Source organism: Triticum urartu, chromosome 1A (assembly GCF_056163025.1).
Source record: "Triticum urartu cultivar PI428250 chromosome 1A, HENAU_Tu73, whole genome shotgun sequence".
In the NCBI taxonomy this organism is placed as follows: domain Eukaryota; kingdom Viridiplantae; phylum Streptophyta; class Magnoliopsida; order Poales; family Poaceae; genus Triticum; species Triticum urartu.
Window position 1 is genome coordinate 317,785,907 of NC_141873.1, and position 11,298 is coordinate 317,797,204.

An 11,298-nucleotide genomic window follows, 5' to 3' on the forward strand; every position below is an offset into this window, starting at 1 on the left:
TTGAGTGTTGTTGAAACGTACTGATTTTACTCTACGCAAGTCAACCTGTATCACTAGATAATTTTTTTTATACACAATTGAAAGGAATGAACTATGTACAGTAGTAGTATCAGCATATTCAGAAGTATCACTAACTGAAGGACATCTGCACGTATATGTAAAACGGTAGCAATCCTTTTGCATAATCAAACTGAATTCAGTTCGGTTCAGTTAGTCAAGTCAAACACTGACGAATTCATCCAAACCGACCATGGTCACTCACCTCTTACTCCTCTCAGAACCTTGGAACTGCTGTGCTCAATGTGTAAAGAGAAGACCAGGCTTTTGATTGTAAATTATGCATGACAGACATATTAAATGATGGTCTGCATGTTTCCATTATGGCTTTCCCTCTGAATTTTTAGAACACATCGTTACAAGGATATCAGATTTCCTTTTTGCCTAATTCTGCACCTAACTACCTATTTCAATTCATGACCATTACTTGGTCAACCATGCTTTTAGCACTTCACCATACTGTTTGCATCTTTGTCCCAGTGAAGTTTTTTCATAGGCGATTGATGCGTTGACATAATGTGCAAACAGCAAGACGTTGATTTGTGAACTATATATTTACATGCAGTATAGGTTAATATTGATCTGTGATTTTCCTTACTTGGTCAACCTGTTTTTAGCACTTAATCATATTCTTTGCATCTTTGTTCCAGTGGCATATATGAGTATATCATGTGCGATTGAGGCTATCCTGCTGAAGGGAAGGAAGATGGAGGAGTAGATTCTAACAGCAAGCGTTAATTTCTTTACTTTGCTGTTAAGTAACTGTTGTCTTACTTCCTCTTATTTGTTTCAGGCGAATGTATACCCATCCACCTGATGGTTTTCTTAGTTTATCAAGCAGTCCACGAACGCCAACATTCCAGCCAATGCACTATCCATCTCATGTCCCCCCTCCTAGACAACAGCAACAGGAGAATCTCCATTTTGTCGGTGTCCCCTCACATGTTGCATTCTCAACACCACCACCACCAGTTCATACTAAAAGGAAAAAAAACACCATCCGAGTCTGGTTCTGGTAGAGGTTCTTTACAAAAAAAAGGCCCATGTTGTAGAACAGGCCGGTGATGTCTTTGGTTGTCATGAGGCTGGCCGGTGAGAATGCCACGTTGCTGGAGCCAAATGAGCCCGGCGTAAACCTGCGGAGGAACATGACAGATACAGGATTTTCTGAAAATGAAAGCGAGTTCACCATGACTACGACAGATACTAGGTAGTTTAGCTTGGGATAGAATACAATGCACGGGTTACTACAGAAGTTATTTCTTGTCTCAGAATTACTGATTGCTCTTTGTTCTCATTTTCCTTGTTAGCTGAAACTATTCCTTGTCTACAGATAAGCGGAAGCCGTGTTCGGAGCCACCAACAGTGTCTTCCTTGGATTCGTTCGTGCAATAAGGAGGGTACCCGGCCTTCTTCACGTGTCGAGCAACAAGTAAGGACCATCCTTCGGCTGTTACTATTGATTCATGTGCATGCGCAAAAAACGAAAGAAAATACAATACTAGATTTGGACACAGCATGTGAACCAACAAGTTTTCACTTTCCTGACATGGGTGCAGGGGTGATCGAGGAGGATTTTCGTGGCCCGGTGGGTGTCGTGCTCTTCAACCACTTGGAGGTGGACTTCACCGTGAAGCCCAGTGACTACTGCACACAGATGATCATCCAGGTGATCGCGATGTCGGAGGTCGCCAAGGTGGAGGTCCTCGACGCCACCGTCCGGGGGGAGGTCCACCGGTGTCTGAACTCCAAGCCTTAGTAGATACATCTAGAGAAGTGGTCTGTTTAGGTTGGTGGTGGAATGCTAGGGAAGGTACCCACCTTTAGATGATGGTTGTGTTCGTCTCATGTTAAATGGGATGTCGTGATTTCTTTTAGTTGAGATGTTGTTCCTTGACACGAGTCTGATGTTAAATGGGATGTTGTGATTTCTTTCAGTTGAGATGTTGTTCCTTGACATGAGTTTATTTTGCACTGGGCATGTCTATTTTCTATCCAGGAATAATGCATCTAAATTTTATTTTTTTAATTCCTAATTAGCTACTAGTAGCGTGGGAGGAGAAGTGCACGCTACTACTACCTAGGATAGTAGTAGCGCTGGTTGAGATAGTAGTAGCGCGCTGCCATCTGCGCTACTACTAACAGACGTACTAGTAGCGTGGGTGGCATCCGCGCTACTGCTATCTAGTTAGTTGTAGCGCCTTATTGGTAGCGCGGGTGCCCACGCTGCTGATAGGCCTAAAACCCGCGCTGCTGCTAGGCTTTTCCCTAGTAGTGACACCAGGGGCCTCAGGCGTGCCATGGTGGGTAGCGGGGCCCACGGGCACCCCCTTGACCCACCTCCGCCTCTCTAAATACTCTAAAATCCCAAAAACCCTAGTGCAGTCGACGAAATACTTATTTCTCCACCACAAGTTCCAAAACCACCAGATCCAATCTAGAGGCCTTTTCCGGCATTCTGCTGGAGGGGGCAACGATCACGGAGGGGTTCTTCATCATCCTTGTTGCCCCTCTGATGATGTGTGAGTAGTTTACCACAGACCTATGGGTCCATAGTTAGTAGCAAGATGGCTTCTTCCCTCTTTTTGATATTTAATACAATGTTCTCCTCGATATTCTTGGAGATCTATTTGATGTAACTCTTTTTTGCGGTGTGTTTGTTGGGATACGATGAATTGTGAGTTTATGATCAGTTCAATCCATGAATATTTTTTGAGTCTTTGGTGAACTATTTCATGCATGAGTGTTATAGCCTCGTATTTCTTCTCCAATTTACTGGTATGGTTTGGCCAACTAGATTGATTTATCTTGCCATGGGAAGAGGTGCTTTGTGATGGGTTCGATGCGGTGCTCAATCTCAGTGACAGAAAGAGACATGACACGTGTGTATCGTTGCTATTTAGGGTAACAAGATGGGGTTTATTCATACGTGAGTTTATCTTGTCTACATCATGTCATCGTTCTTATTACATTACTCCATTTTTCCATAAACTTAATACACTAGATGCATGCTGGATAGCGGTCGATGTGTGGAGTAATAGTAGTAGATGCAAGCAAGAGTCGGTCTACTAATCTTGGAAGTGATGCCTGTATACATCCTCGTTGCCTTGGATATCATCATAATTATTTGCTTTTCTATCAATTGCCCAATAGTAATTTGTTTACCCACCGTATGCTATTTTCTTGAGATAAGCCTCTAGTGAAAACTATGGCCCCGGGGTCTATTTCCTATCATATATTAAATACAAAATACCTTGCTGCAATTTTTCTTTATTTATTTTATTTTGTATTTTTGTTAGATCTATTTATCAAAACCTATACAATTTGATCTATCTCAATACCGTTGAGGGATTGACGACCCCTCTTACGCGTTGGGTTGGAAGTATTTGTTGTTTGTGTGCATGTGATGTTTACATAGTGTTGCTTGGTTCTCCTAATAGATTGATAACCTTGGTTTCATAACTTAGGGAAATAATTAACTTTGTTGTGCTGCATCATCCGCTCCTCTTCAGGGAAATACCAATGCAGATTACAAGAAACCGGGAAGAATTTCTGGTGTCGTTGCCGGGGAGACATCATCAACATCTATCAAGTATCTACACATAAACTCTCATCTCCTTGCAATTACTTTATTTGCCATTTCCTCTCGTTTTCATCTCCACCACTTCTAAAAAGTTTTTACAAGAATACAAAAATATTTTTCGTTTGCCGTTTTCTTGTTTGATCTTTTGTTTGCTTGTGATCTTGTTTGTGTCACAATGTCTCAAGAAAATACCAAATTGTGTGATTTTTTCAATACTAGTAATAATGATTTTATTACTACTCCTATTGCTCCTCCCACCGCTAGTGCGGACTCTTTTGATATTAATGTTGCTTTGTTGAATCTTGTTATGAAAAATCAATTTTCCGGTAATCCTAATGAGGATGCCGCGTCCCATCTAAACATTTTCGTAGAATTGTGTGATATTGAAAGTGCAACTATCCCTGGTTGGTTTTGGTAATTCCTAACAACATATAGCTCATTGAACTAATGTTCTTTCAAGATGATCATTTCATAAAGTTCAACGATTGGCACGGCATGGATTAGGGATGTGGACCCCTCAAAATGCTAAGGATACATATTGGCTCAAGCTCAAGACTCTACATTTTCATTTTAGTGATCCAAGATCACATTGAGTCCATAGGAAAAGCCAATAGAATTAAAAGGGGATGAGGTGTTCCTTAATGGCTTGCTTGCTCTTAGTGATATGCTCTAAAAGCCCTCAACCACTTTCTCATATCCACATATGTCCCAAACCAAAAGTCAAACTCGGCCCCACTGATTCTATCTATCCGGCGCCACCGAGTTCATTTGACATAGCCACTACCAGAAACCCTAGTCACTTCGGTCTCATCGATATGGATCTCGGTCTCACCGAGATGGGATTGCAAACTCTCTGTTTCCCTTCGTAATGTTTCGGTCTAACCAAGATGAGCGACCGGTCCCACCAAGTTCGCAATGCAAACTCTCTGTTTCCCTTTCGTAATGTTACGGTCTTACCGAAATGAGCGATTAGGTCCCACCGAGTTTGCCTGACCAACTCTTTGTTTGCCTATTACAGAAATCGGTCCTATCGAGTTTGTGTGATCGGTCTCACCGAGATTACGTTATGCCCTAACCCTAATGAAATTGGTCCCACCGAGTTGACATGTCGGTCCCACCGAAAATTCTAACGTTCACATTTTGAACTAAATCGGTTCGACCGAGTTTCATGATTCGGTCCGACCGAGTTTGGTAAACTGTGTGTAACAGTTAGATTTTGTGTGGAGGCTATATATACCCCTCCACCCACTCTTCATTCGTGGAGAGAGCCATCAAAATGTGCCTACACTTCCAGCATACATTTTCTAAGAGAGAACCACCTACTCATGTGTTCAGACCAAGATATTCCATTCCAACCACAAGAATCTTGATCTCTAGTCTTTCCCAAGTTTCTTTCCACTCAAATCATATTTCCACCAAATCCAAATCCGTGAGTGAGAGTTGAGTGTTGGGGAGACTATCATTTAAAGCACAAGAGCAAGGAGTTCAACATCAACACACCATCTATTACCTTTTGGAGAGTGGTGTCTCCTAGATTGGTTAGGTGTCACTTGGGGGCCTCCGACAAGATTGTGGGGTTGAACCAAGGAGTTTGTACGGGCAAGGAGATCGCCTACTTCGTGAAGATCTACCCTAGTGAGGCAAGTCCTTCGTGGGCGATGGCCATGGTGGGATAGACAAGGTTGCTTCTTCGTGGACCCTTCATGGTGCCCTTCGTGGACTCGCGCAGCCGTTACCCTTCGTGGGTTGAAGTCTCCATAAACGTGGATGTATGATAGCACCACCTATCGGAACCACGCCAAAAATCTCCGTGTCTACATTGCGTTTGCTCCCTCCAAACTCCTCCTTTACCTTCATATGCAAATGTTTTACATTCTGCTTGTATACTCTTAGACTTGCATGCGTAGGTTGATTGCTTCACTTGTTCGAAGTTGCTAAAATCTGTCAAGACTTAAAATTGGGAAAAGGTGTCGGATGTGGGGTTCCAGCAAACCCTTAAGGTTCGAACACTAGGGTGCGCGCAAAGTCTTTCCCTCCTCCCGATCTACGCTCTAGCTCGCTAGGATCTTGCGGACGAACTCGACGAACTCACAACATAGAAAGAAATACATGGTTTATACTGGTTCGGGCCACCGTTGTGGTGTAATATCCTACTCCACTGTGGTGGTGGTGGATTGCCTCTTGGGCTGATGATGAACAGTACAAGGGATGAACAGCCTCCTGAGGTTGAGGTGTTCTTGTGGCTAGGCTCTCGATCGGATTGGATCACGCTAAGATCAGATGACCCTACTATGGTGGCTAGCTCTACTTATATAGGCGTTGGTCCTTTTCCCAAATGTCTAGCGGGAAGGGAGCCAACAACGGCGGGCGAATTTGAAGGGGTACAGCTAGTACAAGCTATCCTGACAATAGCGGTCTTCGCCTGTGAAAAGCTCTGTGGTGACGTCGTCTTGGGCTCCATGGTGACCTCCGCCTTGTCGTCCTCCTGGTCTTGGTCTCGTTGCACCAATATGGCAACCTTTGCTTGATGCCTCGGTACTCTTCGTCTGCGCTTGCCTCCTTAGCACCAAAGAGGAAATGAGGATGCTGTACACACCGGCGCCCGCCTGGCACCCGCCTGGCACCATTCGTCATGGCACATGTCACGAGAGCTTCATGAGGTTTGCCCTGCCTTGATATCTCCGCTCCTCGTGAGCCTGCCTAGCTAGGCCACTCCAGAGGAGGTCTTGTGGCGTCCGCCTCGTGAGGCTTGGCCCCTCACGAGCGTCTTGGATGCCTTGCGAATGAAGATGGGTTGTACGGCCTGCTGCTAAGCCACGCCATGGGCCGCAGGCAGGCAAGTCTGGGGACCCCCGTTCCCAGAACGCCGACAGTAGCCACCGGGCCCAAGGTGCGCTCAGGCTTGGCTTCGCGGCGAAGCCAAGGGTCAAGTTCGGAGCGCTGCGGGCCCCAAAAGCCTGTGCCTCGGTCGACGCGTGGCGGTTGATTGGACGTGGGCGTCTCTGCTTCCCCATGCTGCCTCGGCAACTTCTTGACCTGACAAAAGGCTGGCGCGGGCAGTTCTCTCCTCCATTGCTCCTTCATTGCCTCGCTCCAGATCCCCTTTCTCGCCCTTTGCCACTGCTATCTCCAGATCTGCTCCACCCTTGCTCTTCTTCTGCCGCCCATGGCGCCGCTCAAGGTCAGGGCCTCCTCGACATCGGCTTGGTATGAGCCGGCCCTCGAGGCGCCCACTGTCATGGAGAAGACCCTCGCCTCCGTGCGCCTGCTGACAGCGGGCGAAGGCAACGAGACGGGGAAGACGGAGCTCCTCCAACGAGCCGGAGCCTGAGGGAAGAACCTTCCTCCCCTTCTTCTCGAGCAGCGCCGTCGTCGGGTTGGTTCCTCCCTTCTCTGATTTCTTTTATGAAGTCCTCGACCACTATGGGCTGCAGGCATTGCATCTCCATCCCAACTCTGTCCTCCTCCTGTCCATCTTTGCCTACTACCGCGAGGCATACCTGGGCGTCATGCCGTCCGTGGCGCTCTTGCGCCATTTCTTCTTCCTCCATGTCACTGGCGAGCATATCACCGGATGCTCTAATTTCGTCGCCTGCGGCAAGGCCAACTCGATCTCGAGCACCGGGAAGAGGGCCGACAACATCCGATCCAAATGGGTCATGATGGATGGTCAGCGCACCGACCCGCGTCTGGAATTGCCCGCAGCGGCGCCTCCTTCCAATGGGGGGTGGCCCAAGGCGGAGCTTGTCGACGAGTGGGGCATCGTTGGTGTTGGGGCAGATGATGACCGACCTGAGGCCAGGCAACGCGAGGACTGCCAAGGTGATGAGGGTTGCCCTGCTCCAGGCGCGCGCGCGCCCCCTCTGGGAGCTTGACGAAAAGGAAACCAAGTCCCGCCTGAGGCCGGGGGACTTGCCTGGTGACGAATTGGACGCCGTCTAGCGCCTCATAGTTGGGGACAACCAGGAGTACCCGGCTAGCGCCTTCCTTCCCCTGTTCAAGCGCAGGGACTGCGAGGAATTCATCACCTCCAAGTCGAGTTTTGATGCGCGTGGGATGGTACCACCGGCGCTTCCGGAAGCCCCCATGGCGCAGAACCCGGTGGAGGTGTCTTCTGGTGAATCCCACGGAGAGGGAGAAGGGGAGGAGGACTCGAGAAGACCCTGGAAGAGGTGGGGGAGACTTCCCCCCTGAGCAAGGCCGAGATTCTCCGCGCCCTTCCTGATGACGCAGATGCCGTCGCCCACCAAGGGGAGAGGGAGCAGCCTCCCGGCCCGACGAGGGGTAGGTCGTCGCTGGTGACCCGAGGTGCCGCCTCCGACCCGATTCCTCCTGGGGCTGGGTCCGGTTCTACCACTGCTTCGCCCGGCGCCACTGATGTCAAAACGCCTGCCCCTCAGGTCCCGAAGCTGTCACGCCTTAAGCTTCTCAAGCGGTCAGTGGAATATGTCGCAGTGGATCGGTAATTGTCTTAAGCCTCACTTTGTCCTTGCTTGTACTTGTCGCTTCTTGATGCTTGCCCTTGGTTGATCAGGCCGGCACCCTTGGCGAAGAAGAGGAAAGAAGACGCATCGGCCGTACCTCCCGCGGAGAAAGGAGGCAACAACGCCCGCATCTCCCCGGCCCGATCGTCCTTGCGAGGCCAAGAAGAGCGCTATCGCATGGAGTCAGCCCCCATGGCCCCGCTGGCCCCGGAGGCGCCGGTATTTGGCGCGGCTGACGAGGTCCCAGCTGCTTCGGAACCCGCAGTCTCCCAAGCCCTGGTGATGATGTCGCTTCCTCCTACTACTGCATCTCCACCTCCTGGTCCTTCTGCTCCTGCTGCTGTCTTGGAGCGTGCCATTTTGGAGATGACCCAGCTGCAGGCGGATCTCCTGAGCGCGGACCCGCGCCTGGTGGTCGGGCGTCTGGAACTAGCCTCTGGATGGCTTCACTCTGACCTGGCAGTTCGCGTGGCATTGGGCCAAGCTGCTGCGGCTTCCGAGAAGGAGAAGCAAGGTGCCGCCAGCGCTGCAGCTGATCATGAGGCAGCGCTGAAAGGCGCCAAGGCCGCCCGTGACCGCTGCCAAGAGCTAGAGGGCGGGTTGCAGAGCCTGCGTGACAAGCACGCTGAAGAGGTGCGCTACCGCCAAGCGAAGGAGGAGGAGATGAAGGCCCGGGAGGAAGCCATCAAGAACCGTGATGCTGAGCTGGCGGAACTGGGGAAGAAGCAGGCTGCCGAGTGCAACCAGTTGAAAGAGTTGGAGCAAAAGATGGGGGCGAGGGAGGCCGATCTTGATGCCAAGGCGCAAGTCCTGGCCGAAGAACGGGCAGCCTTCGCCGATCTCGAGAAGAGGTCTTGCACGGCGCTGAAGACGCTCTACGAGCACGGCCTGGAGAAGCCTCTAGACACCGACGAGGACGGCCCTGCCTAGCTGCTTCCTGTCGTGGTGAAGGCGCTTGAGGAGGTTGTCGACGGCCTCGCTCCCATGGTAGAGGCGGAAGCTCGTGTCCTGTCTTCAGCTGCACTAAGTCGGGTCTTCAGTCATCTGCACCTCTGCGACCCCAACGCTCGCCTCGATGAGCTGCTAGAGCCCGTGGCAGAAGATCAATACGAGGCAGCTGCCACGGCTGTGCGGGATCAGGTGGGGGCCTTGCTGAGGAGGTTCCATGGCTTTGTCTCCGCTCCTCTGTCCGGCGTCGTCGATCTTGCGGCTGGTGGTGAAGACAAAGCCAATCACGAGTGAGCTCCTTCTGCGGGCGTTGGCGTCGTCTGGAGGTAACCCGCGGCCATTCTTCCTGTTCCATTCATGCGACATGTAACAGGCCTCGTGGAGGTGTTTAGACTTTTACTTGGTATTGTGAGGACAATATGCTTGTAATATTTGCTTCGAGATTTTGCGGTTTCCTTCCTATTTGCTTTGCGTTCTGCGTCGGCAGAGCCCGGCCCCGCGCATACCTCAAACGCATTGGGCCGACCGGAGACCAGGACGGACCAAGGAGTGAGGGGCTACGTGACCAGTTAGGCTCCTGAGTCGCGATGCTCAGGAGTCCCCCTTGACGCACAAACAGCATATAGGGAGAGTTCGCGGGGATAGATTATTGTTCTACGTCGGCAGAGCCCGGCCCCGCGCATACCTCAGCCGCCATTGGGCCGACCGGAGACCAGGACGGACCAAGGAGTGAGGGGCTACGTGACCAGTTAGGCTCCTGAGTCGCGATGCTCAGGAGTCCCCCTTGACGTGCAAACAATTCCCATACCTATTCTCGCCGGCCTCGGGAGGGGCACGCGATACCCAGGTTCGGGGGACCTGGTTGGGTGGCGTGCGCTTGGGCGTGACCCGTGCGCAGCCCCCGTGCCCAGCCCCCATGCACGACTTTCCCGAGGGGAGGCGTTGCGGTCAGGCTGGGCGCTGAGCTCTGGGCACCCTGAGGTTGGCACGATCGTGGGGTCGCCCTTAGTTGTTTATCACCAGCGCGGAGGATAGTGCTTCCTCTTGTGCATGGGCATAGCCGCTCCTCGGCGGTGTCGTCAGCCAGCGCGGAGCATGGTGCTTCCACTTGGGCGTGGGATGGGGTGGCCCCTCCGGGAGGAGCCCTCGGGGCGTGTACAACCCCGCCCTGACACGTGGCTTGCACAACAAGGCTGCGAGGTGTATCTGGGCACCCTTGAGCCAGCGCGGGACTCACGAGGCCCTACCTCAAGGCGGGTTGCGTCTGGTCTTGAGTCTTGGTGACTGTATGTTCCTGCAAGGCGGTTAGATGCATGCACTCTACGTCCTCAGGTCCCGGCCCTCGAGCAAGCTCAGCCACCGCTGGTATGCCAGGTCGCGATGCCGTGATCGAGGCCAGGGGGTGAGGGCTGGAGAGCTAGTAAGAGCTCCTGAGTCGCGATGCTCAGGAGCCCCCCTTTTAACGTGCAAGCAGATTGCATAGGGTGAACAGGCCCACAGCGGGCGGCAATCGAGTAGGCGATAGCCATTTGCAGGTTAAACATAAAGAGTAGATCGACTTGGATAAATGCAGGAAGATACATGCCACTGGGTCTGGCCTGAGTGGCTTGGGGATGATGCAGCCCGAGGGGCACCCCCAGCAAGGTAAGCTAAAGACTTAAGCATAAGGGATACATGCCACTCGGACGGACCCGTGCGGCTTGGGAATAATGCAGCCCGAGGGGCGCTCCCAGCTTAAACGAACTTGGGAGATGTCACCTGGTTCTGTAGATGAAGTAGAGTTGGTGTAGCTGAAGCCACGCATTGAAGGAATGACTCCTCAAGAGCCACCGGGACCCTGAGCCTCGAGAGGCTCTGGGGCTCAGGAGGTTCCCTGAGGACCATCTCCATCTCCTCCTGAACGGCGTGGATCCTGGCCTCCTGAGACGCCAGGACCTGCCGCAAGTTGCACTGATGGGCCAACGCCACGCTCGGCAAGCCGAAGGGCATGCGAACATAGCTGTGTGGTGGGCCCTCGCAGCGGCCCGCACGTGATCTACAGAAGCGTTCCTGAGATGCGGCCCTGTTGAGCCCTGGGACGTCGACGCAGAGACGCAGGCCGGCATCCTCGCCTGGATGGGGAGCTGCGCCTTGTGAGCGGCTGTGGCCGTGCATGGCTCTTGCTTCTTGCAGTTCCTGGGTTGTCTTGGTGATGAACTCCTGGGTGGTGGGCACTCCTTGCCCTGT

General features: G+C 51.6%; 1 long non-coding RNA gene across 1 annotated transcript; it reads left to right on the forward strand.

The window, feature by feature from the left end:
- Nucleotides 1–247: 247 nt before the first annotated feature.
- LOC125532896 (uncharacterized) lies at nt 248–1,917 on the forward strand. Its single transcript, XR_007294180.2, has 3 exons — nt 248–1,267; nt 1,391–1,489; nt 1,617–1,917. It is a non-coding gene; the product is annotated as an uncharacterized LOC125532896 (long non-coding RNA).
- Nucleotides 1,918–11,298: the final 9,381 nt, after the last annotated feature.